The sequence below is a fragment of the Apodemus sylvaticus genome, chromosome 1 (assembly GCF_947179515.1).
Source record: "Apodemus sylvaticus chromosome 1, mApoSyl1.1, whole genome shotgun sequence".
NCBI lineage: Eukaryota > Metazoa > Chordata > Mammalia > Rodentia > Muridae > Apodemus > Apodemus sylvaticus.
Window position 1 is genome coordinate 106,634,496 of NC_067472.1, and position 26,530 is coordinate 106,661,025.

The 26,530-nt window shown below is 47.5% G+C and overlaps 1 protein-coding gene and 1 long non-coding RNA gene across 6 annotated transcripts in view; both read right to left on the reverse strand.

Moving 5' to 3' along the window:
• Window positions 1-26,530, reverse strand: part of Map6 (microtubule associated protein 6) — a 68,866-nt gene that overhangs the window by 31,763 nt on the left and 10,573 nt on the right. The window lies entirely within an intron of this gene.
• On the reverse strand, window positions 12,450-25,044 carry LOC127665517 (uncharacterized). The gene is made up of 3 exons (XR_007973458.1): window positions 24,889-25,044; window positions 24,256-24,764; window positions 12,450-12,662 (listed from the first exon to the last, which is right to left on the reverse strand). It is a non-coding gene; the product is annotated as an uncharacterized LOC127665517 (long non-coding RNA).

Consider the following 26,530-nt stretch of genomic DNA (forward strand, 5'->3'; position numbering starts at 1 on the left):
CCCTTTCCTCCCCAACTTGCTTCTTGGTCATGATGTTTGTGCAGGAATAGAAACCCTGACTAAGACGATGATTTAGGCTCTGGGCAGGAGAGTAGAGCTTGGTAGTCAATAGTCAGGCTGCCTCTGACCCCCAGGTAGCAGGGCCTGGGGGTTCTTACAAACTGTCCTTTGTTTGCAGTTCTTTTTTATGGCCTAGTTACTGGGGCGTGGGGTGGGGTGGCAGCAGCAGCCGTGTTCTCTAACAGAAATGTGAAACTATTTTTCAGGACATAAAATATAAAGATGTTTCTTTTGGGGGTTGGAGAGATGGCTCAGTAGTTAAGGCCACTTGCTGCTCTTGCAGAGGACCTGGGTTCCATTCCCAGCACCCACAGCCATATGTAACTCCAGTTCTTGGAGATCTAGATCCCATCAAAGGACCATGCAGAAAGCTGAGTCACTTGCCTAGGCCAACTCCCCAAGTGTCTGTGGCTCCACAGAACTCACACCCTGAGAGGCCGCCTGCCTGGCAGCCTCAGCCTCCCTTAGTCAGCGAGGCTTGTTCCCTCTCTATATCAGGAGGATGGGTGGCTCACACACCCACTCCAGCACCTCCCAGTGTGGCCAGTCAGGTTGGAGGTTCCTTCTCTATCAGAAGCACAGCTCTTCAAGGAGGCCCCCACCAGGTGTTGGAACTCAGGTCTGTCCAAATGCACAACTCAAAAGCTGCCTTCAGAAGCCTCTATCACTTACTTAGTCTGTGTCTGTATAATCTGTCCTTGCCTTGAATTTGTTCTTTCTTTTCCTACTGAGTAAACTTGTCTTCCTGGATCACAGAAAGGAGCAGGGAGAGCCTAAAGACACAAGCCAGTAATCACGACGAGCCACTCAGGAGAAGGGCCATGCTATCACCTGCTTGCTGGTTCACCCAACATGTGATGCACACACCCTTTGCATGCAGCATTCCGATGCCATTGTAAGCATGCTCCAAGCCCTTCTGGCTGACGTGTTCAGTACATGCTGAGAAAGCACATCAGCATCACAGAAAGACACAAACTGACCTTTGACCACTGTGAGCCTCTCAGGACACAAAGACAAAGCTGTCCAAGAGGGCACTGAGATCAAGGGCTGTGAGAGCCCCAGGGCCTCACATAGGAATGTAAAGGTGGTTACAGAGGGGGGGGCTAGGGAGGCACTGACCCCACCATCCCCATCCCTGCCTCTGCTCCTGTAGCCGGAAGGCCATGCCCACAGCCTAACCAAGACAGCTGTCCCTCTGAGCTCCCTCAGGCTGACAGAGCAGAGGCAGAGACAGTCATGTCCTGAGCCATCAGCTGATCAAACAAAGCCAATAGTTAGTCTTTTGGGAAATGATGAACAGTTGACAAAACCTTTTTCACAACAGTACTCTGCACTCTCAGCCAGCAGCTGTGACGAGTCCTCAGACTGGTGACCTGTGACAGGAGAGGGAGAGGGAGAGCAAGAGAGGAGAGGGGGATGCTGGGGCCTAGAGCAACCCAGATGCCTCGCACAAGCAGGCACGAATCCTCTGCGTCCACGACAATGCTGTCAGTCAGACTTTATCTCATTAATAGCTGAGAAACCACACCACAGATAGAGAACGGATTTACTCAAGGACCCACAGCTAGCAAACTGGGAGACAGGAAATGAAATTTAGAAGTGAATATTTTCTTGTTCTTTTACATTAATTGTTCTGTATAGAGGGGAAAAAATCCAAACTCAGACAGAATACCCTAACAACCGCCCTCTTGGGCTTACAAACTCAAACATCTTACATCTTGTTTCTCTTAACAAAATAAACTGTAGGAACACCTACAAGCTCAGCACCAAAGCAGGCAATTACAAGTGTCGAGATAACTCAGGCTACATAGCAAGTCTCTTTGTCTCAGAAAACCGACAACATTCAGAAGTGCCGGTGTAGCTCAGAGCTGTGGTGCTTCCTAGTTTGGGTGAGACCCTGGGTTCAGTCTTCACTGTGGCTAAGTAAACAAGACATAGAAGATAACTAAAATCATATCTGCAGATATGCTAGAGAAAAGAGGCTCACTTTGAGCCACAGCGGAAGAGATGTTCTGTCTGCCTCAACTCTCTGGTAGGGACATGTCTGAAGAACCACGGCCAGGCTCCCAGCCAGATGGCCGGCAATCCAGAGCCACTCCCCAGCAGGCCCGCTGCCTCCCTCTCTGGGCTCCGTGTACCGTAGCCATGCCCTCTCATGTCTCTGGCCTTTGATGATATAATTTCCTCCCTCTGGAATGCTCACCCAGTTCCCATTCTCTTTCCAAACCCACTCAAATGTGGGTTTCCCTTTAAAAATAATTAGATTATTTTTTTAAAATTTGGTGTGTGTGTATGCACACACAATTACCACAGGGAACATGTGAGGTAGAGGACAACCTGCAGGAGTCTGTTCTCTTCTTTCACCATGGGAGTCTTTGGGATAGAAGTCAGGTGACAAGGGTGGGTGACAAGCTCCCTTACCTCCTGAGGCATCCTGCTGGCTCTCAACTGTGACTTCTGTGGTAAGTCCACCCAAGCTGCCACCCTCCACCCTGCACTCAGACTGCCTTAGATGTCTTTAGACAAGCCGGCGTCCTCTAGATGGGAGGCCCTTGAGCATAGGAGCTGCACTGACCCCTAGACCTTGCCCAGGGCCAGTGCAGAGCTCAGAGAGAAGGCAGCTGTGTAAACATGTGGGTGAGAGATGTCCAGATGACAGAGCTGACAGGCAGCTCATTCACAGAGAAACAAAGGCAGAGGAGACCAGTGAGGAGGCTGTTGGGGGCCCTGGCTCAAGAACCTGGAGGAACCCACTCAGGCCTTCAGGCTAGAGGAGTGACAGGTGTTATCTGGGAGGTGCTTGGGTTGAGTGATTCAGGCACTTGGGCACAGCGAGACAGAGACACTAGCAGGAGGGAAAGACTAGGGCTGCTAGGAGAGGTGCAGCTACTTGTCCTGCGCCTTGGAAACCCTGGTGCTGTGCATGAGAGATAGGAGCTCGAAGTTTAGTGAGGGCCAAGGCAAACGATTTGGGTCGTGTGGTATGGCTTCCAGAGAAACAGAGGAGGTTGAAAAGACCCAGTGGAGAGCGTAACCCCAGCTGTGGGCACCGGAGGAAGAATCACTGTGATGAGACAGGAAAAGACTGTCACAGGGTATATGTAGGTTTACCATCTTTTTTGTTTGATTTTGTTTTGTTTGTTTCTGAGACTGGTTGCCTTATGTAGTCTCTGTGGAGGAAGAAGGGGAAACGTGAAGCATCACACAGAGATTCACAAGCAACCTTCCAGCTCATCACTCAGCCCAGGGCCAGGAGGAGCCCAGACTCTGCCTCCCTCCAGAAGCTGCGCCATTAGGGGAGCCCCAGGGATTCTGGGAAAGATGGCTGGCGGACCAGCCGCAGCTGGCTCTCACAAGTGCAGCCCTTAATTAGGCTGCTACCAGAGACAGTAGAAAGATAAACCAATTAGAGGTGGAGAGGGACCTGGGTGACGTTGTGAGAGCTGCTTTCAAATGGCTGTTACCTTGTGCCCTGCTGTACTGGGGCTGGCTCTGTGGCCTTGTTTATATGGTTGTTGTTGTTGTTTTTGCTCTTGTTTTTTTTTTTTTTTTTGTTGTTGTTGTTTTTTCAGTGCTGAGGACAGAACCTAGGGCCTCACATGTGAGGTAAGCATTCTACCATTAAGTTGTGTCACCAGGCCTTTAAATTGGTGTTTATTTGAGACAACTGACCAAAGCTAGCTTTAAATGTGTGTGTGTGTGTGTGTGTGTGTGTGTGTGCTTGAGCGCGAGTGCACTTTCTTGAATATTGTGGTTGGCGATAGGATGTTGACATTAGACATGAAAGCAGGGTCTTCCCAGTAGGTGACTCATTTGCTTTGTCACACTGGGATAAGTGATAGCAATGGAGGTGACCGGCCCACAGCCTTCTAAGACATAGAAACTGGGTAACCACCTTCCACACTGTCTCCTTTCACACTCACAAAGGCCCTGTGAGCAGGCACTGTCGGCATCACTGTCAGCTACAGTGGAGGCAACGGGAGCTGAGGGAGTCAGGTGTCCTGACCTTGACAATCAGAGATGCTGGGATTAAACAAGAACAGTACAAGCAATGGCCGTGTCCTAGCCTGACAGGGAAACTCCGCCCAGGCACCAAGACAGTTCCATCTTCCAGAGTGAGGACCGTGTTCCAGATTCAGGATTTTGAAAGGTTGGTAAGAGGGTATGAGTCTGGGTGCTATGTTCAATGTCACGTGGACCGTAAGGGCTGTGGTGGACTGGGAGTGGACACATCTGGGAACCCACAGGGAGACAGCGGGCTTGTGGACCCAGGGGCAGAGAGAGGGACAATGGCTGCAGAGCACTTAGATTGTACTCTCTGTTGGAGCAATCTGTGTGGTGCTGTTTCTTGGATTAGTGGTCACAAAGGTCATCTCAAGGGGCAAGTGGCTCTAGTCGTGCGAAGCTGGTGGGCTGTGGAATGCTCAGGGGTGAGGCAGGCACATGAGACAGCTACAGAGATTCACATACACTAAGATACCTGCAAGGTAAGCTTTATAGCAACGGGAGGTGGACACTCTGACGGTGTAGCAAAACACCCCAAGACACTGAATCTACTGCAAACAGCTGCTGGCCCATACTGAGTACCAGTCTGGGCAAGAGCGCTCTTGCTGCCTGGCCTCTGCCAGCCCTCTCCTCTCTCTTTGGGAAGAAAAGTGGTAGCTTTAAACAGGTTGGCTTTTTCACTATAAAACCCATGGGATGTTTTAATAGCTGGTAGAGCTTGGTTTACCAAGTTATGAGACTTTCCCAAATGTTTCATAAGTTACATGATGTGACTTTCCCTAATCCTCACCAAGAATAGAAAGAACTTCACTATAGAATAAATTATCATTAGTAGTATTCATGTGTATATTTGTGTGTATGCATGCATGCATGTATGTGTGAATGTATGTATGTATGTATGTATGTATGTATGTATGTTACATGTGTGGCGATGAACATGGAGGTCAGAAGGCATCAGATCCCCTGGTTCTGGGGCTTGCAAACGGTTTTAGGCTGCCTCATGCGGGTGCTGGGAACGGAACTTAGGTCCCCCAGAAGAGTAGGAATCAATCCACTGAGCCATCTCTCCAGCCCCAATTATTTTTAATTCTGTGCGGTTTCCCTGACTCTGGTTATTCCTCTGAGACTAGCTCCCCCCACATGACAACCACGCCAACAAGAAGCTCTGTTTACAAACTGGAACTGAGTCCTTCAACTAGCTATTTGGTTGTGACGACTGCAGTTTATATTAATTCTTTGACAGGCAGTCAAGTGGCAGCTGCTACAGAATGAGGTTTTTCTTTCCAATCCCTTTTATCTCCAAACAGAGGGCTGCTTTCTGCGTTGGGACTGAGAGTGGAGCCTCTTTCTTTCTGTAGTGAAATCTTTACCGAATGAATGATTATGCGGCAAACACAGGATGCCAGCTCCTGGCAGGAACCACGCTATTGGCTGACATCGACCTGCTGGAGTCCCAAGCAAACACACAACAGGAAGACCCAAGTTGGAGCTGGGTGGCTCAGTGGTTAAGAGCACTTGCAGTTATTTCAGGGGACCTTGGTTTGGTTCTCAGCTCCACACTGTGGCTTGTAACCATCTGTTACTCCAGATATGAAGCCCTCTTCTCATGTTTATAGGCACTACATGTGGTGGACATGCATGCATTCAGGCAAAAACCTATACACATAAAAATAAATCATTTTTTTAATGGAAGACCGAGATTTAGAGTTCTTGGGGTTTGGGTCCTGCCAGGGGCTTGCTAGCTCTGTCATGTTAAGCCAGTCACTTGATCCTGACCACCCCCTCCCCCATCCTAATCTATTAAACAGGAATAACAACTTCATCCTTGAAGAGCAGTTTGAGATTAAATTACATCAAGTGTGCAAGTCTATGTCTAATGCTTCTAGCATGGTCTGTACTAGTTATAAATGCATCAGACACAGCATTAAGAGGTGAGTATTTTTAGCCCTTTAAATGAGGGTTGGGGAGATGGCTCAGTAGTTAAGGACACAAACTGCTCTTATTGAAGACCTGAATTTAGTTCACAACACCCAGGTTAGACAGCTCACAACAGCTTGTAACTCCAGCTCCAGAGGATTCAGCGTCTTTTTTTGGCCTCTGTGGGTAATATATTCACTACCCACAATACACTCAGCCTTGTGTGTGTGTGTGTGTGTATGTGTGTGTGTGCGCGCGCGCACGCGCGTACACACACTCTCTCTCTCTCTCTCACACACACACACACATACACACACACACTCACTATTAAAAATAAAATATATCTGAGCCAGGTGCAGTGGCGCACACCTGTAATCCCAGCACTTGGGAGGCAGAGGCAGGCAGATCTCTGAGTTCAAGGCCAGCCTGGTCTACAGAGTGAGTTCCAGGACAGCCAGGGTTACATAGAGAAACCCTGTCTCAAAAAACCAAACAAACAAAAAAACTGAAGAAAAACTAAACTTGTTTTTCCTGAGCCTCGAACCTGCCATCTGTAAAATGGAGATGTAATTTACCTTTTCTGAAGGACTATAAACGCTGTTTCTGTTTGGAGACATTGGGGATTAAATGCAACCTTCCACAGGTTAAGCCCACTTTGCACCATTGAACTGCATTCCAGACTCTGCAGGATTATTTTAAGAGCCCTCCCCCTTTCCAGCTGAGATCATTTACTACAGGACCAGCAGGAGACAGGCGGAATCCTCCGCCTCAAGGACATTGATGGACGGCCCTCCCATGACTGTCTCTGCTAACAAACTCACACAGGACAAAGGAAGAAAAAGGCAGATTCAAAGGCTGGGATTCTATGATCTCACGCTTCCTTCTGACACGGGCCTCAGCAGGAGACCAGGGAAATTCAATTGGAAGAAAACACACTTATCTCCTTTGATATATGGAGGGGGAGCCAGGAGGGGGCATGAAGGCCAGTTCTACAGGAAGATCAGCGGAAAATGGTCATTTCTGGTCCCAGGAGATAAGCACTGAGCATCCAATTGTGTCACTTAGCTGGGATGATCCAGTTCCATCTAGCACGGCCACCTGCTAAGGCCTCTCTGTTTTCACTGGCTGTTTTGGGCACCACCAAGCATATATGTGAGTGATTTTTTAATTTTATTTTTAATTACGGGCCTGTGTTTGTCTGTGGTGGGACTTGTGCACGTGTGTGCAGGTACCTGAGGAGACCAGAAGAAGGCAGTTGATCTCCTAGAGCTGGAGTTAGGACATGTGAGCCACACTCTGTGGGGGCTGGAATCTAAGTCAGTTTTCTGAAAGAGCAGTACATGCTCTTAAGCACTGAGCCATCTCCTCAGTCCCACATGGACGAACTTCTTCCTGCAGTGAGATTACCTTTGGGAGCATGAAGGACATGGCTCGGATTTTATATCCATTAATGTACTCAACAGATCTCAGAATTCTAAGAGCTTTTGACTTCTTCTATGTTCATGTCTATGTCATGGCCTTGGGATCAGCATCATCTCCGAGGCCCCGGGGCAGTGGATTCACTTCCCCAAGCCTTCTGAATTAATCTGCACCTTATTCTACTCCAGCGTGACAGAGGAGAGTCCCAGGAAAGAGGCTGACAAAGGAATAACCTGATGCAAGAAGTGTGTAACTGTGCTAAGGACACAGGAAGTGTGCAACGGAGCTAAGGACACAGGAAGTGTGCAACGGAGCTAAGGACACAGGAAGTGTGTAACTGAGCTAAGGACACAGGAAGTGTGCAATGGAGCTAAGGACACAGGAAGTGTGCAGCTGTGCTAAGGACACAGGAAGTGTGCAACAGAGCTAAAGACACAGGAAGTGTACAACGGAGCTAAGGACACAGGAAGTGTGCAACAGAGCTAAAGACACAGGAAGTGTACAACGGAGCTAAGGACACAGGAAGTGTGCAACAGAGCTAAGAACACAGGAAGTATGTAACTGAGCTAAGGACACAGGAAGTGTGTAACGGAGCTAAGGACACAGGAAGTGTGCAACGGAGCTAAGGACACAGGAAGTGTGTAACTGAGCTAAGGACACAGGAAGTGTGTAACTGAGCTAAAGACACAGGAAGTGTGTGGCTGTGCTAAGGACACAGGAAGTGTGTAACTGAGCTAAGGACACAGGAAGTGTGTAACTGAGCTAAGGACACAGGAAGTGTGCTACTGAGCTAAGAACACAGGAAGTGTGCAACTGAACTAAAGACACAGGAAGTGTGTGGCTGTGCTAAGGACACAGGAAGTGTGTAACTGAGCTAAGGACACAGGAAGTGTGTAACTGAGCTAAGGACACAGTAGTGTGTGGCTGTGTTAAGGAAATGGGAAGTATGTGCCTGTGAACGGAAGGTTTATTTTACTTAGGGAAGTTAGATAGTAGCAAAAAAATAAAAAAGACAAAGGAAGCATGAGTTGAACATTGGTGACACAGATATCCCAAAAACTGGAGGCATTGGGTGGGGGTGGGAGGCTCGTGATAGCCATGGGCAATGAACGTAGGTTCTACCAGATGTGGCTGTGGCCAGAGTCACTGGCAGGCATAGACATGGTGGACAGAGCACCCATGGCCCAGAGTCCCCAGGTCCTGGATCTCATCTGCCCAGATCAGAACCAGGTAAGGCAGAATAGTACAAAGCCAGACTCCAGGGGCTTCCAACCTGGTTTTAGTAGAAAGGACTTTGAGGTACTGACTCGGGGGAGCCATGGCCTGGATATGCATTTCTGTCTTGGCTTAGCATCTTTACTGGGTTTTGTTTGCTTTGTTTGCGAGACATGGTCTCATCATCATAGACCAGTTGGCCCCACACTCGCGATCCTCCTGCTTTAGCCTCCTCAGTGCCAGATCTGAGGATGGGCTTTTCTTGTCTGAGAAGCTGCACACCTCTGCTGATCTCCATCATGAGTCTGCCCAGGTTGCCAGGCTTCTCACCAGCACTTCCAAAGTCTCCAGAGAAGAGTAGTGTGGGCTCGTCAAAGACTCGTGTATTGATCAAGAAAGATACCAACACTTTTCAAAATATTGTACTGGAAACCTCTTAATGAGTGTTCAGGGCATTAAAACTGGCTTTGTTATTTGTAATTTTGAACTATAAAGGCCTTTTTATTATTAATTCATTGAGCTTTCTCACACCAAATTACTAATGAGGTAATTACCAGCATAATAATTGCTATATAATTACTAGGGAGGTGGGAAGGAAAATGCAGAGTGAAGCGAGCAGCTGGCTGTGGGCTGTTCTGTCTGGGGCTTCCCTCAAGGAAAGTCAGTGAAGAACAGTTATCAGTTCATACAGTGGGAGCTTCTTACCAGAGCACTATAAATGTAGCCAGATCAGGGGGTACAGGGGAAGGGGCATTTTCAGGTGCCCCTGGTGTTTTGGGGGCCATCTGGATGGGTATAAAAAAGCCTCAGGAACTTTCCAGAAATTATCTTCCAAGCAGTATTTCCATGATATCTTGGGAAAGATGATATGACTTAGCCTCACTGTACTGCAGTGAGATATGAAACAGACCTTCCAACTGTGCCAGGAGGACTGACAGACACCAAGGCACAAGTGGCATCTGGGTGCCTAGTCTCCAGCCCTTCAGACATTGAGCGAGGCCCACAAAGCACCCATCAGCAGAGGACCCCGCTCCCCAACACCAAAGGGCTTAGCATATGTTCAGTTATTTTTACTCATGTATTTTCCCTCGAAATGACCCAAATCGCTTTCATTTTGTCTGTCAGTTCATATTTTTAAAACTCTGAGGTAAAAATAGAAACTTACAAGGCTAAATAAGGAATTTGAACCACACAGCTGCATCCATGGCTGAGTTGTGACTGGAGTGTCCTCACAGTCTGAGGGCTTGGCTGCTTGGCTTCGAGCCTTTGGAGGGATATCAGAACATCTGCAACATTAGCCTCCCTGCACAGCTGGCCTGGGACAGCTGAGCCTCCACAGGAAGGCTTTGTTTGGGGAGGCAGAATAATTCCCACTGGTGTGTCTAAGACTGAGCTCAGCAGAGCTGACAGAGGGAGGCAGCCCACACACGATAGCATATTTGTAAGACACAAGTGTGTGACAAAGGTACTAAGTGTATAAAATCTCCGTGAATGTGTAGAATTTTGCTTTTTAGATGCATTCTAGAAGGCTGCTAGCATAGCATTCTCTGGACCCGTCTCAGGCTTCCAGGCTACTTAGAATTATGCAGGGCTGGAATGAAGGGCTTGTTAGAGCACTGGCTTCCACCTTCAGAGTTGGGTGGATTCGGGTTCCAGGAGGCTGTATAAGCAGCACTCTGGGGGATTCTGGTCCAGGCCCATGGGTGATGTATAATGACCGAAGTACTGTCCCAGCCTTGAAACAGACACAGAAAGATCCGGGTCAGAGGGTGTCTTAGGGTTTTATTACTGTGCAGAGAGGCCAGGACCAAGGCAACTCTCATAAAGGCAAACATTTAGTTGGGGCTGGCTTGCAGTTTCAGTCCATTATCATCATGGCAGAGAGCGTGCAGGCAGACATGGTGCTGGAGGAGCCCTTGATCCACAGGCAATAGAAGGGGGCTGGGAGGGGAGGAGTTTAAGCACAGGAGACCTCAGAGCCAACCTCCAGTGACACACTTCCTTCAACAAGGCCACACCCACTCCAATAAGGCCACATCTCCTAATAGTGCCATTCCCTGTGGGCCAAACCTATTCAAATACCACAGAGGTTTCTGTAATTTGCCCTAGGTAGGCAGTTTGCCAGTGAAGGATGGCGGCTGGGCTCCCTGCCCTCATCTGTCCTGCTCAAAAGTCCTTCTTCCATCAGGCACGTTCGAGAATGAATAAGGATTTCCCCTCCTGGCACTCAGAGTGCTTCTCTTGTTAAGCACAGCTATCTGCCTCCCTCACAACTAGACTTAAATGGCTGCCTTGCCTCTGAATTTAGGCAGGCTCTTTGATGTTTTGGCATCTGGGGCCTTAGTGTGCTGGCTAGTTTTGGGGCCAACTTGACACAAGGTATCATCGTCCTCCTGAATCATGCCTCCTGAAGGCCAGGCTGTCAGCAGACAAGCCTGTGAGGCATTTTCTTAGTTAGTGACAGAGAGGGGTGTGGGGATGGGGGTGCAGGGAGGGGGTCGGGGGAGGGGACTCAAAGCCCATTGCAGGTGTTGCTGTCCCACAGCTTGTGATTCTGCGTTCTGTAAGAAAGCGGGCTGGGAAAGCCACGAGGAACAAGTCAGTAAGCAGCGCCCCTCCATGGCCTCTGCACCGACTCTGACTCCTGCCTCCAGGTCCCCACCCAGTCTGAGTTCCTACCTTTGGCCTTCCCTTCGTGGACTGTGATTCAGGATGTGTAAGCCAAATAAACCCTTTCCTCCACAAGTTGCTTTTGGCTATGGTGTTTCATCACAGCAATAGTAACCCTAACTAAGACAAGAACCCTGGATCAACTGCCACACCCCATACTCAGAGCTGGCAATCATTGCCCATGAGTTTGCCTTTTGTGTGCAAATCAGCCCACCCCTGCCCATTGCCCAAGCACCTTCTTCATTAGCTCTTAGAGCTGAGCCATTCTCCCCTGCCCTGCCTCTTCAGGGCAGGCACGAAGCACCAAGGACAGTCCTGCTCAGAGCTCTCCTGAGTTTACACTAGTTGTTCTATAGCCTGCTAATTCTGCTCACCCATTCCCTCCTGGGGAAAGCTAAGCAGACGCTCTGGGCCGTCCTCTGCCCACTCCTCCTGTTGCCTGACAACCCTGGTGATGAGGACACACGGTCTTCCTCCTTTTGGAAAACTCTTCTGTAATTCCTTGCTGATCTACTGGCCTAGCCACACCTGAAGTAATAGAATGCACATTTTCAAACAGCCCCCTAGACTGAGCTAGAAGCCACGTAAGGACAAACTTTATTAAATAATTATTAGTTTGTTGTCTCATTCAGGGTGAGGTTCATAGTATTTGTTGCATTTGTTGAGAAACTTGGTCAGCAAGCTTAAATGAGGCCTGCTAATCTAGAGCTTGCTTGCGTTGGGGTCAGACATTTCGATCAGCTCTCAAACTGTTCCCAAAGGTGTCGCTCTTCTCAAACAAAACTGTACGAGTAAATGTCTGACCACACAACACAGTTATCACAGGCTCCTCTGAACAATGCTCGGTCCTGACCCTGCGCTTGAAAGAGCTACAGCTCCCAGCTTCTCGCTTGCCATGCACGCGATGGTGATGACTCAGCCCAAGAGTGTCTGTCCAAGACCTATTTATTTTTAATTATGTGTCTATGTGAAGGATATGCACGTGAGTACGGGGGCCCAGGAAGACCAGAGGTCTTAGATCCCCTGGAGCTGGAGTTACAGCTGTTGTGACTTGACAACATGGGTGCTGAGAATCGAACTCAGGTCCTCTGGAAGAATTACAAACTCTATCCACTGCCACCTCTCCAGCCCCAGACACAAACACTTAAAATAATAGAAACATAGACAATAAAATAAGCCCATTTATTCATAGCATCTGGGATGGGCCAACTTTAGAATAGTCTTGTGGGACAAACAGAACCCATGGAGGCTGCTCAGTACCAGATGAGGGCACAGGACCGGGCCCGAGGGCTTACAGTCCATTTTCTATTCTGAAATCATCTCTCCGTGCCATGGGCCAAGTCACAGCTGCAGCTTGTCAGCCTCAGAAGTCACATCTGCAAAATAGGAGGGCAGGGCAGGTCACTTTTAAAACTCCTTCTGGTCACCAAAGGACCTAACTGTGGCTTTGAAAGTGGAGCAGTTTCAGAAAGAAGGGAGAAAGAGATGGAGGGAGGGAAGGAGAAAGAGGCTAGTTTTGAAGCAACAGCGATTAAAAAGTTGAATGTAAGTGAAACATCTGTACTGGCTGATTTTGTCTGTCAGCTTGACACAAGCTGGAGTTGTCACAGAAAGGAGCCTCAATTGAGGAAATGCCTCCATGAGATCCGGCTGTAAGGCATTTTCTCAATTAGTGATCAAGGGGGGGGGGGGTCCAGCCCATTGTGGGTGAGAGGGCATGGCTAACTGTGGGTGGTGCCATCCCTGGGCTGGTAGGTAGTCCTGGGTTCTATAAGAAAGCAAGCCAGTAAGCAGGATCCTCCATGGCCTCCGCATCAGCTCCTGCCTCCAAGTTCCTGCCCTGTATGAGTTCCTGCCCTGACTTCCTTAGTGATGAACAGCAATGTGGAAGTGTAAGCAGAATAAACCCTTTCCTCCCCAACTTGCTTCTTGATCATAATGGTTTGTGCAGGAATAGAAACTCTGACAACATCCAACAACTAGAAGAAAGGCTAATCACATTTCATAGCCACATATCAGAATGGCGTACACTCTAAGGGAGTACATGCTGCGTTCCTGTGTGACAATGTTGTGGTAAAATCTATTGTTTTATTCAAATAGCATATACTAGTAAATTTGAAAAAAACTAAAAATGATGTAACTATTTTAAATTTAACACTGTATTTATTTATTTGGGGGACATGCATGTGTCACTGCTTGCATGTTGAGGTCAGAGGTCATCTAGAGGGAGTTAGTTCTCTTTTATCATGTGAGGAAAGGGGACCGGCAGAGGGAAAGGAGGTGAGTTTTGGGGTCCTTTGACCCACAGCACACACCTGGAGCACCAAGCTAGGGCAGGTGATGACATAATCAGTTGCTAGGTTGCTGAGGGTAGACCAATGGAATTGCCTGTATACTAACAGAGTTGGGGTTAGAGGTCCTGGGTTTGAAGTCTAACAGTTGGAGCAGCTGGTCACTAGATCTGGCCTTTCCCTCCGCCAGCCCGCTACCATCTAACTCAGGTTTTTCTCCACTTATTTACTGTAACCCCGCCTCTTTCAGTCTAGGAATTCTATGGGTGACAGATCATCAAGACAGCAAAGCTAAGCCCTGGCAGGAGGCAGAGGCAGGCGGATCTCTGTGAGTTCAAGGCTAGCCTGATCTGTGGAGCAAGTTCTAGGACAGCTAGGGCTACACAGAGAAATAATGTATCAGGGTGAAAAAATAATAAAAAAGACCCCCAAATTAAGACACTTGTTCTCCTCAGCCTGACGGGTCAGGGTGAGCTAGCTCCCCGGCATGTGTCCCAGAGTCTCAAAGGAAGCCAGAGGTGACATCTCCGCACAGCCCTCCCCGAGCAGCCCTCCCCAGGGCTAGAAAGCATCGCGCTAGTTTATCTGGGAGGAAGCTTGTCACAGGTGATCAGATAGTGTCTTGAGCTCCTCACATTTTGATAAATATGTACGTAAACATGAGACTTGAGGGCAGGAAGCGATCTTCCTCCCAGTTCCCCGGAGAACTGCGGCTGCTATTCCAACAAACTGTACTTGAGTCCCCCACTGGATGCCAAAGCTGTCAGCCCAGATCCCTCTGGCTAAGTATAGAGGGTTTCAGTTTTCAAGAAAGGAAACAAAATATTTAAATAAGAAACAAAAATTCAAAGAAAGACGAAGCACTTAAAAAAAAAATCATGCTGTACTCCAACTGGTTTTGTGGTTAATTACAGAGAATATCTGATATTCACAAATGTCTTTTTAAAATGCTGAAATAGAGATCCTAGTCCAAAAAACAAACAAAACAAAAATCCAAAACTGTCTAGCTTACCTCAAAATCTAAAAACGTCTAGCAAGAAAAGCTGAAATCATATGCTTATGAGAGACAGAGACACAGACACAGAGAAAGACACAGAGACAGACAGACAGACAGACACACACACAGATTGACTGATTTTAGGAAGCTATGAAAATGTAAACCAAAGCAATCTGGTTATCCTGGTTATTCAAGATCACGATCTCAAACCATCCCCACTATAATTACAGAGGTGCAGATTTTAATTATTCTCACTTCCTGTTTGCTGCTGCACAAGACATTGGAAACATCCTTGTCCTGGCAGGTACAGGTGTTAAAAAGGTTACCCCAGGGTCCCCACTTTTAACCCTTTCCTGCCTTGCTGCTTGTGTCTGACCAACCACCCATCCTACCATTGCTTTATCTTAGGACTGGGTCGCAACATAAAGATTATATCGCCTTGGTTTATTAGAGTAAGTGTTTTGTATGCACACTTAGGTGCATGCTTTGTGATGTATTTATGTGATAAAGTCCTCCCCTCCCCTAGAAAATATGATTCATCTTGGTTTATAGGCGCTCAGATAAATTTAGCCTAAATTACTTTTAATTCAAAATTGACTAAAGCTTTCCACTTTCCAGGCCAACGACTCCACTACTCGATCTCAAAGCTCAAAGCTTTTTAAAAATGAATCATCTCCTTATAAAATAATTGTCAGGCATCCTGTGAGAACGGGCAAAGGACTACATGAGTCATTTCTGCTAAAAAGAAAACTACACAGTTAAAATGGTAAGTACCAATTCAGAATGGGTCGTTTCCACATGTAAGCTTCAGGAAATGAACTAACAAGCCAAATCCAAACCCAGGTGATATTCTCAATTAAAGAAGCTTCCCTTCAGCCTGGGTGGAAAGGGCTCCATTACCTCCTCAGGAGACAATACCTTGGGTTTGTATAACTCACTTCAAACTTGTGTCAGCTTCTGAGGACACACCACACTGACCACAGCTTACAGGACCCCAAAGCTAAGAGTGGCATTAGGCAGCATCTGAGGCTGGGAGCAGACTTGTCCTCATGTGCCCCACCCCCACCCCCGTGGTTCCCACCAGCATATTTAGTTTAGAACTTGTTTCCTAGCCTCTATCTTCTCTATGGTTCCTTAATTCATTCTGTTGAAGCAGAACCAATTACCAAGTCTCATAGGGTCCAACTTACACAAGAACCCTAATGTGGGGGCTGGAGAGATAGCTCAGCAGTTAAGAGCACTGACTGCTCCTCCAGAGGTCCTGAGTTCAATTCCCAGCACCCACATGGTGGCTCACAACTATCTGTAATGGGATCCAATGCCCTCTTCTGGTATGTCTGAAGACAGTGTACTCATATACATACAATAAATAAATAATTTAAAAAAAAAAAGAAAAGAAGGTTTTCTTCCTTAACTTTTCAGTACTGTACATACTACATTTCCTACTAAAGGAAGAGAGTCTGAGCATGTGCCACATCCCTCTAACCCCAGCACTCAGGGAGAATGGGTAGGAGGCCATCTGAGGGTTCAAGGCCAACCTGGTCTACATAGCAAGTTCCAGGACAGCGGGACATAGAAAGAAGTCCCACTCAAACACAAACATACAAGCAAAAAAGCAAGCAAAGAAAAAACCAAAAAACAAACTAAGAGGGATGAGAGGGAGAGAGGAGACAGAGATAGAGACAAAAATTGAAGATTCCTGGTGATGTCCTGGGCCCCGCTGTGCAGCTCCTCAGCCTCACTGGAGGGATCCTCTGTGTGCCCCCGTGCCAGCACGGTGGCTGAGACCCCCGCCCCCACCCCAGCTAACTGCTTCTCATTCATTCAGCACACGTGAGTCTGTCACTCTTGGTTCCACTTGATTTCCACTTTCCCTCATGGCCAGCTGCCACAGTGTCCTCTTGGTAACTTCCACACTGGTTCCCATGGATACCCTCCCCTCTCAGACAGTCGGGACTCAGAGCAGATGGCTGTCTGCATGGGTGGGGAGCAGGCTGTAGGATCTCTGAATTATCTAGCACCCTGATTCTTCTGTCTATCCCCTCCCAACACAGAAACACAGACAGACAGACAGACAGACAGACAGACACACATATATTTACTCACATATATACATATCTACTCATGAATATACATATGAATATATACTTGTACATAGACACATACATCCATACACTTACACATTTATACACACACTCACACACACATACTTTCACACACTCCAAACACACACACACACACAGAGCTCACACACAGCTCACACACTCATGCTTGATTCAGGTTTTCACAGGGAGCTGATAGCATTTCAAACATTTGTGCAGCATCCACAGTCTGAGCATGAGTTGTGTGCTGCATTCAAAAGGAGACAGCACTTTCCTGTGACAGTTTATGGGGTGACTTTTTTCTGTCTGTTTCTATAAATGGCTGTTTTGGACCAAGACCTTTTTGAGTTACTATTGACTATGGATGTATATAAAGGAATGTGGAAGAATATTTAATTTTAGGTTCTGTCTTAGTATTTTTATATTGTTGTGATAAGACACCATCACTAAGGCAATTTATCAAAGAAACAGTTTATTTGGGGGTCACTGTTTCAGAGAACTGGAGTCCATCCCCATCGTGGCAGGGAGAGTGGCAGCAGATGGGCAGGCATGGCGCTGGAGCAGTAGCTGAGAGCTTACATCTTGATCCACAAGCATGAGGCAGAGGGGGGGGGGGAGAGAGGGAAGAGGGAGAGGGGAGGGAGGGAGGGAGAGGGGAAAGGGGAGGGGGAGGGAAGAGAGGGAGAAGAGGGAGAGGGGGAGGGAGGGAGGAGGGAGAGAGAGGGAGGAGGGGGAGAGATGACTGAGTATGGGTTGTTTTGTTTTGTTTCTTTTTCCTTTTGTCTTGTTTTGTTTTGTTTTGCTTTGCTTTGTTTTGCTTTGTTTTTCAAGATGGGGCTTCACAGTACGGTCCTGGCTGTCCTGAAACTCACACTGTAGAACCCACTCCTGGTCTTGAACTCAGGAATCTTCCTGTGTCTGCCTCCTGATTGCTGCGATGTCTTAGGATGAGAAGACATCCACTTGCACCCAAGCCTTCCCATTTACTACTCATTATGTGGCCTTCATGCAGGGGGGCCAAGCCCTGACCTTTAACCTCCATTAGGAGCCATCGGTGGTTGAAGAATGCCATGTAACAGTGTGTGCCACTACACCTGGGAAAATATTTATCTCGTTTGTATGTTTTGCCTACATACATGTCTTTGCACCATGGATGTGTCTGATGCCTATGGAGGCTGGAAGAGGGTGTCCAATCCCCTGGACTGGAGTTACAGATGGTTGTGAGCTACCATGCGGGTACTGGGAATTGTACACACATATATAGCCTCAGAACCTCTGAAAGAGCAGAAAGTGCTCTTAACTACTGAGCCATCTCTCTAGCACTCCCACCCCTGGCTTTGAAACCTCAAAGAGCACCCGCCAGTGACACACCTCCTTCACCAAGGCCACACCTCCTAATCCTCCAAGCAGTTCCACCAACTGGAAACCCAGTATTCAAATATATGAGCCTATGTGCATTCTCCTTCAAACCACCAATGGCTTCTAATGGAGGTTAAAGGGTCAGAACAGTGAATGGGAAGGCTTGTGTTCAAGCTAGTGTATTCTGATCCTAAGACATTTCATTGGTTCTTACCACGGCTGCCAGATCAGTATACCATTGCAGTAGTCCCTCCTAATGCACAGAGATGCCCTAGGATTCTCAGAGTATGCCAGAAATGGTGGGGAGATATCCACTACCTAGATGTGGTGTGTATGTACCCATGACACGTTTTAATTCATAAAGCAGGCATGGTAAGAGAGTAGCAACAATAACTATTAATAAAATAAAGTAAGCATAGTACAAGGTAATAAAACTGCCAACATTGCTACCCTTGTTCTGTGTCTTCAAAAAGCAAAATAAAGTTCTGTGATATCCAACAGCCAGTCTGATAACCATGCTATTTCCAAGAGACCAATGGGAGGGGAGCATACACAGCGGGGATACGCTGGGCAGAGGTGACTCACATCCCAAGTGAGACAGAGAGGGATGGTATGGGACTTCATAATATCATTCGGAGTAGAATGGAATTTTAAATGTATGTTATTTCTTTCTGGAATTTTCTGTTTAATGATTTTTGTACCAATGTTGACCACAAGTAACTGAAACCATGGAGAAAGGAGGGCTATGTACTAAGTTCCTTCTGATTCTCACTTTTTCTTCAGAATGTTCCCCATTTTCTATCCATTGTGCTATTATTAAAGATGTTTGTTATCTGAAAATCCATGCCTCTGCTGCTTTGCCCTTTTTGGCTCCAGGACAACAGTCAGAACATCACCACCACCACCACCACGACCACAACCACCACCACCACCACCACCACCACCACCACGACCACAACCACCACCACCACTACCACCACCACCACCACCATCGCTACCACTAATACCACCATTATTAACAACACAACACCATCATTCACTATCACCACCACCACCATCAACATCATCATCACCAAGAACACTATCATTATCACCAACAACACTGTCATCACTATCATCAACACCAACACCACCATCAGGACCACCAATACCACAAAATACCACTACACCACCACTAACAACAATAATACCATCATTGCATGCCATATTTCCCCTGACTTTTGGAGCAGCAGCCAGCAGAGTCAATTGAGGCATCCCCAAACACGGATCTCACAGATATATCCTCATAGCTGAACTTGGTGCCTAGTTTATAGAAAGAGCTCAGCCAACATGAAATGAATTGAACAAGTGACTACAGCAACAGTCTCTGCCTGAAGTCCTCTATCCAGGCAGAGGTTATATTTGGATGTAGACCAAATTGGCCTTGAACTCACAAACCTCCTGCCTCAGCCTCGTGAGTGCTGGGATTATTGGTATGTGCCACCATGCCTGGCAATCTTCTTGGGTTCTTAAGACAGGTTCTTGTTTAGGTTTGGTCTATGGCTATGTGTTGTGATGCTAAATTCTGTACCCAAAGGTCTAGGCTTACGAGTGATTTCTCATGTTTACCAGCTCTTGTTGTACAAACTTTGTACCTTTATTTAAAACTATTGGTTAAATAAAGATGGCTACAGCCAATTTCTGGAGGGATTAGAAGAAGGCAGGATTTTTAATTACCTGCTTGAGTGGGGCAGAAGAGAAAGCAGAGAACAAGGAGGAGGGAGGAGAGGAGAGGAGAGGAGAAGAGAGGGGAGGAGAGGAGAGGGGAGGAGAGGAGAGGAGAGGGGAGGAGAGGGGAGGGGAGGAGAGGGGAGGGGAGGAGAGCGGAGGGGAGGAGAGGAGAGGAGAGGGGAGGAGAGGGGAGGGGAGAAGAGGAGAGGGGAGGGGAGGAGAGGGGAGGGGAGGGGAGGAGAGGGGAGGGGAGGGGAGGGGAGAAGAAGGGAGGGGAGGGGAGGAGAGGAGAGAAGAGGGGAGGGGAAGGGAGGGGAGAGAAGAGGAAAGGAAAGGAAGGGAGGGGAGAGGAGAGGAAAGGAGAGGAGGGAAGAGGCACCATGAACACGCAGTCAGGAAAAACAGCAAATATCTAGGGTACACTGCTGAGGAGGTAGCCAGGCCAACAGTTAGAAAAGGAGATTAGAGGTTACCCCCAGTAATTGTCAAGGCCAAATAAAATGACCATACTCTGAGTCTCATTCATTTGTAAGCTAGTCAGGGATAAGCTTAAATTGATTGTACTTCAGAGTCTTTCTCTAGGATAGCTGGCCTGTGAACTTACATCCATCCAACTGTAGCCTCTCAAAGGCTGGGACCTTCGTGACTGAGGCATACCTGGCTGCGACATATCTAGTTGGGACATACCCCAGTAGAGTACAGTGATGATGGACTTGGCTGGGATGGACCTGGCTTAAGTTTTTTTTTTTTTTTTTTTTTTTTAATGCTATCAGGGTTTGAACCCAGAATGTATATGCTAGCTAAGCATCCTTACTACCGTATCCGTGCATGCGCACCAGATGCATACATCTTGGATCCCATGGAACTGGGGTTGTTGGTGGCTGTAAACCTCCATGTGGGTGCTGGGAATAGAACCCACATCCCCTGCAGGAGCCAGTGCTCAGAACTACCGAGCAACCTCTCCAACCCCTAAACAGGGTTTATTTTACAGACCTGCAGAATCATGGGATAGATGCCAAATCCCTAGAAAGCTCGCTGGGATTCCTGGGCTCTTGGAGATATAAAGGGATAAAGTTGTCAGAGAAGTACAAATGGATGCTTAGCTGGGATGTCTTTACAGTCTAGGGAGGGACCTTCTATAAAGTGAGTTTGTGCACAATTAACTCACTTCAAGTACAAATGTATGCTTGGCTAGGGCATCACTGCAGCCCAGGGAAGGGCTTTCTATCCAGAGTTTGTGCACAATCCATTTACATCCTGACTGCTGTCACCTAGGAAGTTAAAAAGCCTGATTTCTGATTATCTGGGTACAGGAAGGGGACAAGTGGGCATGGGGAGGACAAGAGAGGCAACAGGAAGAGAGGAGGATTAAAAATATACTATATACATGTATGAAAATGTTATAAATAAATTTATTATTATGTCTAATTGAGGTATATTAATGATAAATATTAAAAATCAGACCTTGAGCCGGGCGGTGGTGGCGCACGCCTGTAATCCCAGCACTCTGGGAGGCAGAGGCAGGTGGATTTCTGAGTTCGAGGCCAGCCCGGTCTCCAGAGTGAGTTCCAGGACAGCCAGGGCTATACAGAGAAACCCTGTCTCAAAAAAACCAAATCCAAAAAACAAAAAACAAAAAACAAACAAACAAACAAAAAAAACAAAACAAAAAAAATCAGACCTTGATTGGGGAACAAGGGGAGGGGAGATGGGTTATGAGACTTTCAGGTGAGGGGGGAACCAGGAAAGGGGACAACATTTAAAATGTAAATAAAAAATATCTAATAAAAAAACCAGACTTGAGATGCTAGGCATGATAGCATATGCCTTTAATCCCAGCACTTAGTAAGCAAAGGCAGATGGATCTGAGTCTGAGGCTAACCTGGTCTGCAGGGCCAGTCCCAGGGCAGCCAGGGCCACACAGAAAAGCCACTGAAAACCCCCAAAAAGAGGCCTGGACAGATGGCTCAGTGGTTAAGAACATTCACTGCCCTTCTGAAGGTCCTAAGTTCAATTCCCAGCTCCCACGTGGCAGCTCACAGCTGCTTGATGCCCTGTCCTGTGGTGCAGGGGAACATACAAAGTACCCATATGCACAAAATACGCACATAAATAAGTCTGAAGAAAAGAATCAGACGTCAGCGGAAATTAGAACGTAGAGTTTTTCTACACAAAAACACTTGAAGTCCATTTTCAGAGACATCCAAGCTTGTTAGCGGTCATTTCTAACTGCTGTTCTTAAGACTCAGTTTATTTTTCTTTCTTTTTTAAAGAGTTTTTTAAAGGACTTATTTATTACATACACAGGATTCGGCATGCATATATGGCTGCATGCAAGACGGGGAGGGCCCCAGATCTCATTGCAGATGATTGTGAGCCACCATGTAGTTGCTTGGAATAAACTCATGACCTCTGAAGAGCAGTTGGTGCTCTTACCCACTGAGCCATCTCTTCAGTCCCCATATTTTTCTTGTTTGAGGTATGCAATGTTTTCATGAATATAAAGGAGCAAGAACCTCATCTCCCCTGTTTAATTTATATTTACAACGACAAAGTATGAGTTAGCGACTTGGATGCTGATGGACTACATACGCCCATACAAAATCCCACGGGGGCATCCCATGATTCTTTTCCCAGAAATCCAAGAATCCCAGATAGCCAAGAGGAGCTCAACTCCAGAGTAACAGCGATGCTCTTGTCTATTGTGTATTATAGGTGAGGCACTGTGTTAAATACTGCCCACATTATTCTTTTAATTGTTTAGTAGTCCAGCTGCAGGCTGGCAAGGTGGCTCGCTAGTTCAGTTCCCAGCACCCATGACGAATGGTTCACAACTACCTGAAACTCCATTGCCAGGGAATCTGATGCCCTTCCTTTGGCCTCCATGGGCCTTTGAACTCATAGATGCATAGACCACCCAAAACACATATATTCAAATAATTAAAGAAAAAGTAAAATAAAAAATTCTAGCTGCAAGCGAGGCATGGTGACACATTCCTATAATGCCAGTGCTTGGGAGGACTGAGACTTGACTACACAGCAAGAGTGTCCCAAGCATGACCTATTAAGAATCTACTAGCTGGGCAGTGGTGGTGTATGCCTTTAGTCCCAGCACTTGGGAGGCAGAGGCAGGCAGATTTCTGAGTTTGAGGCCAGCCTGGTCTACAGAGCGAGTTCCAGGACAGCCAGGGCTATACAGAGAAACCCTGTCTTGAAACCACAACAACAACACAACAGCAATAACAACAATCCACTAAGTGTACAGGGATGAGGTTACCTGACATGCCCAACAAAGGGGAAAAGGAGAGGGGCAACCTGCAGAAACCACATCCAGAAGTTAGGCAAGGTCCCTGGTTGGAGGAATGGTGCTACCCACTCATCTCCAAATTTTTAACCCAGAATTGCTCCTGTCTAAAGGAAATACGGAGATAGAGATGGAAGGAAATGCCACCAGAGACTGCCCCACTCAGACACTAAACCCAGACACTATTGTGGATGACAAGAAGTGCTTGCTGACAGGAGCCTGATATAGCTGTCTCCAGAGAGGCTCTGCCAGTGCCTGACAAATACAGAGGCAGACACTCATAGCCAACCATTGAACTGAGCACGGGAACCCCAATGGAGGAGTTAGAGAAAGGACTAAAGGAGCTGAAGGGGTTTGCAGTTCCACAGGAAGAACAACAATATCAACCAACCAGACCTCTCCAGAGTTCCCAGGGACTAAACCGTCAACACCATTGAACTGACAGTCCCAAGACCACACAGGTTTTAAGTTAAAGTGCAGGATTTAAACTTCTGGCTCTGATGACCACCAACTCCTTCTGAAAACACAAGGGCACCTCTCAGATACAATTCTTTCTTCAGTCAGTCTTCCAATAGAATCACCCAGCCCCTGCTGGCTCCTGCAGGACTGATTCTGCCCCTGATTTTCACCTTCGTGGTGGCCTGCCTGTAACTCAGACACGTGAATCCGTGCATGCTCCCTCATGACAGCAGTCCCAGCAAACAGGATCATGTGCTTGTCACCGGGAACAGAGAGACCCAGCAACCCAGCCTTTCGTGCTTTTAAGATGCTACATTGAACTTGGAATAAAACTATTAATCCCCTTCCCCGCATTATTATTATGGAATTAAGACCACATAAATCCAACCTAATTCCCTGCTTTTACAGTATAAGCCTCTTTCACAACAGACTAAAAGCCCTACAGGATAGGAAGGATTTATAAAGAAGATGGAAGAGGCTCAGAGGGAAAACTGAGTGAAATCCACATTAGCTAAGTGTGGGCTCAGGATGGGATTGGGCCAGAGCACCTGTGATTTCAATGTGCAAACAGGGCTGAGAAACCCCAGGGAAAGCATCAGGTGTGGGAGCAGGAAGCAGGAAGGCTGGATGCACAAGCTACGCCTGCTCCTAGAAAGCTCTGACCTCAAGCCAAAGTGCTGGGCCTTACCCTGAAGGGACAGGGGTCCGCAGAGAGCTTAGGACAAGGAGTAGGGAGACACCTCTTACCCAACTCCAACACACGCACAAGGTTGATGGAGGGTGATGGGATGTGTTTAGGAGAGGGGACCAGCAGAGGTCCAGTAAGGCAGGCAGTGTCCTTTCTGGAACAGCGTGCTGAAGTAGAGAACTGGGGACATCAGGGACATGCTGAAGCTGCAAAAGTCAGACTGGGCCGTGGTCCAGAATGAGGAGATGTGAATTTCCGGGCCTGTCAAACAACTGACAGACCATGAGGTCTCAGGCCCCGCCTTTCCCTAATGACTCTACATTCTTACATGGTAACGTTTGCTTGACTAACTCAGGAGACAAAGGCAAGTGGACCTCCGAGTTAGAGGGCCTGGTCTACACGGCCAGTTCAAGGCCAACCAGGACTACAGAGATTTACCTTAAAAGATCACTGAGAAGCCCAAATAGGAGCTTGGAAGACAACCACAACTCGGAGGTGCTGAGCCATAGCGTGAGGACTTGAGTTCAATGCCCAGCCAGCATGTCTAAAGCCAGGCATGTGGTACATGCTGGAGAGAGAGACAGAGGCAGGAGGCTTCTAGGGTTTTCTGGCAAGGTATGCCAACCCGTTAAGCAAACCCCAGATTCTAGTAAGAGATCCTGTCTCAAAAAAAAAAAAAAGGTAGACCTCACCTGAAGCGTGATGGCCAAGGTTGTCCTTTGGCACAAGCACGTGCACACTTTTCTCAGCAAATGCAGCGGGGGCGCAGCCCTGTCTGCCTTTCCCCCACTCACTGTATTTAATTGTGAGCAAGCCTTCGGGTAGAAGGCTCGAGAAAATGCACTCTAGGAAACGTCACCACATGGGCCCTTTTTCTGTAGGAAACAGATAGTGACCCGCAGAGCACAGCGTGGCAAAGGAGGCGGGGTTTACCCGGCTCTTAAGGGTTTTGTGGCTTGAGGTCTGGGCACAGTTTCTTACACCACATTAGGCTTCACCCTGCGGAAGCCTTTCATTCATGTGCAAATAATTCCATGTAGGTGTAGGATAAGTGAGGAGAGCTATTCTTTACTTCACATTAGTCAATGTGCCTTGCCAATGGGGGAGAAGCTAGGAGGTAGAGACAGCCAGTGATGGGCCTTGCTCTCCTCTCGGGCGGGGGAAGGCAAGCATGGACCCACAGCCTGTCTGTCGTTCACGGCTCCTCCCTCCGTGCCAGGGAGATCAGCCCATGCTGAGCACTGATCTCAGCACCCTCCTCTCTCCCAGACTAGTGTCGGAGGGCTTGGTTCTCACTAACAGTCAGATTTGCTCAGATCTGTCTTCTGTTCTGCCCTTTCTCCTGAGTGTCAAACTATATCTTCATTTAGTTACTTGGTAGTTTTTATATACTTGGTATTATTATTTATAAAAAAAAAATACACCTAAAACAAAGTCTATATACATCTTGATTGTTGGCTCATATAGACCAATAATGCACTATCGCTCAGATGGACAGACAGAAGACACTTTTCCAACAACCTCAGAAGTTCCTTGGGCTCCTTTTCAGCCAACAACCCACCACCACCACCACCACTACCACCACCACCACCACCACCACCACTACCACCACCACTACCACCACCACCACCACTACCACCACCACCACCACCACCACCACCACCACCACCACCAAGAGCACCCCTATTCTAGCCACCACCCGTATTCCTGTTTGTTTTTGAACTCTGTATAAGAGGGCATGCAGTAAATGTAGGTGTATTTATTGTCTTTCACTTGCCATGGTGTCTTTGTCATCGCTATGCAGCAATGCGGTTCTCAGTTGGGAATACATTCCTGCCCCGACAGGATAATTTTATGGAGATACTTTTATTGCTACAACTCAGGGTGGGGAAGGATGGGAAATTCCGCTGGCATGATGTGGCTGTGAGTAGAAGCCAGGGAACACAGTGTACAAAGTCAGCATGCAATGCAGCCCTTCATAAGACGGAACTGTCCGGTTGGAAATGTCTTAGTGCCGAGACAGGGTATCTGTGTATCCATCTCCTAAGCAGCCGTAACAAACTGCTAGGATGCAATGGTAAGGAAGATACACAAATGGGGCCTGGGAGCAGGAATCTGGAATCCCACCTACTTGGGAAGCTGAGACAGGAAGGAAGACCACAAGTCAAGGCCTTCTTCGGTGACTTTCAGGCCAACTGGGATAACTTAGTCAGACAGACCTGGTCTAGGAAAAGCTAGGGTTGATGATGTAGGTCAATGGTCGAGCACTTGCCCAGCACACACGAGAGCCTAGATGCATCCCAAGGAGAGATAAGGAGGGAGAGAGGGAGAGAA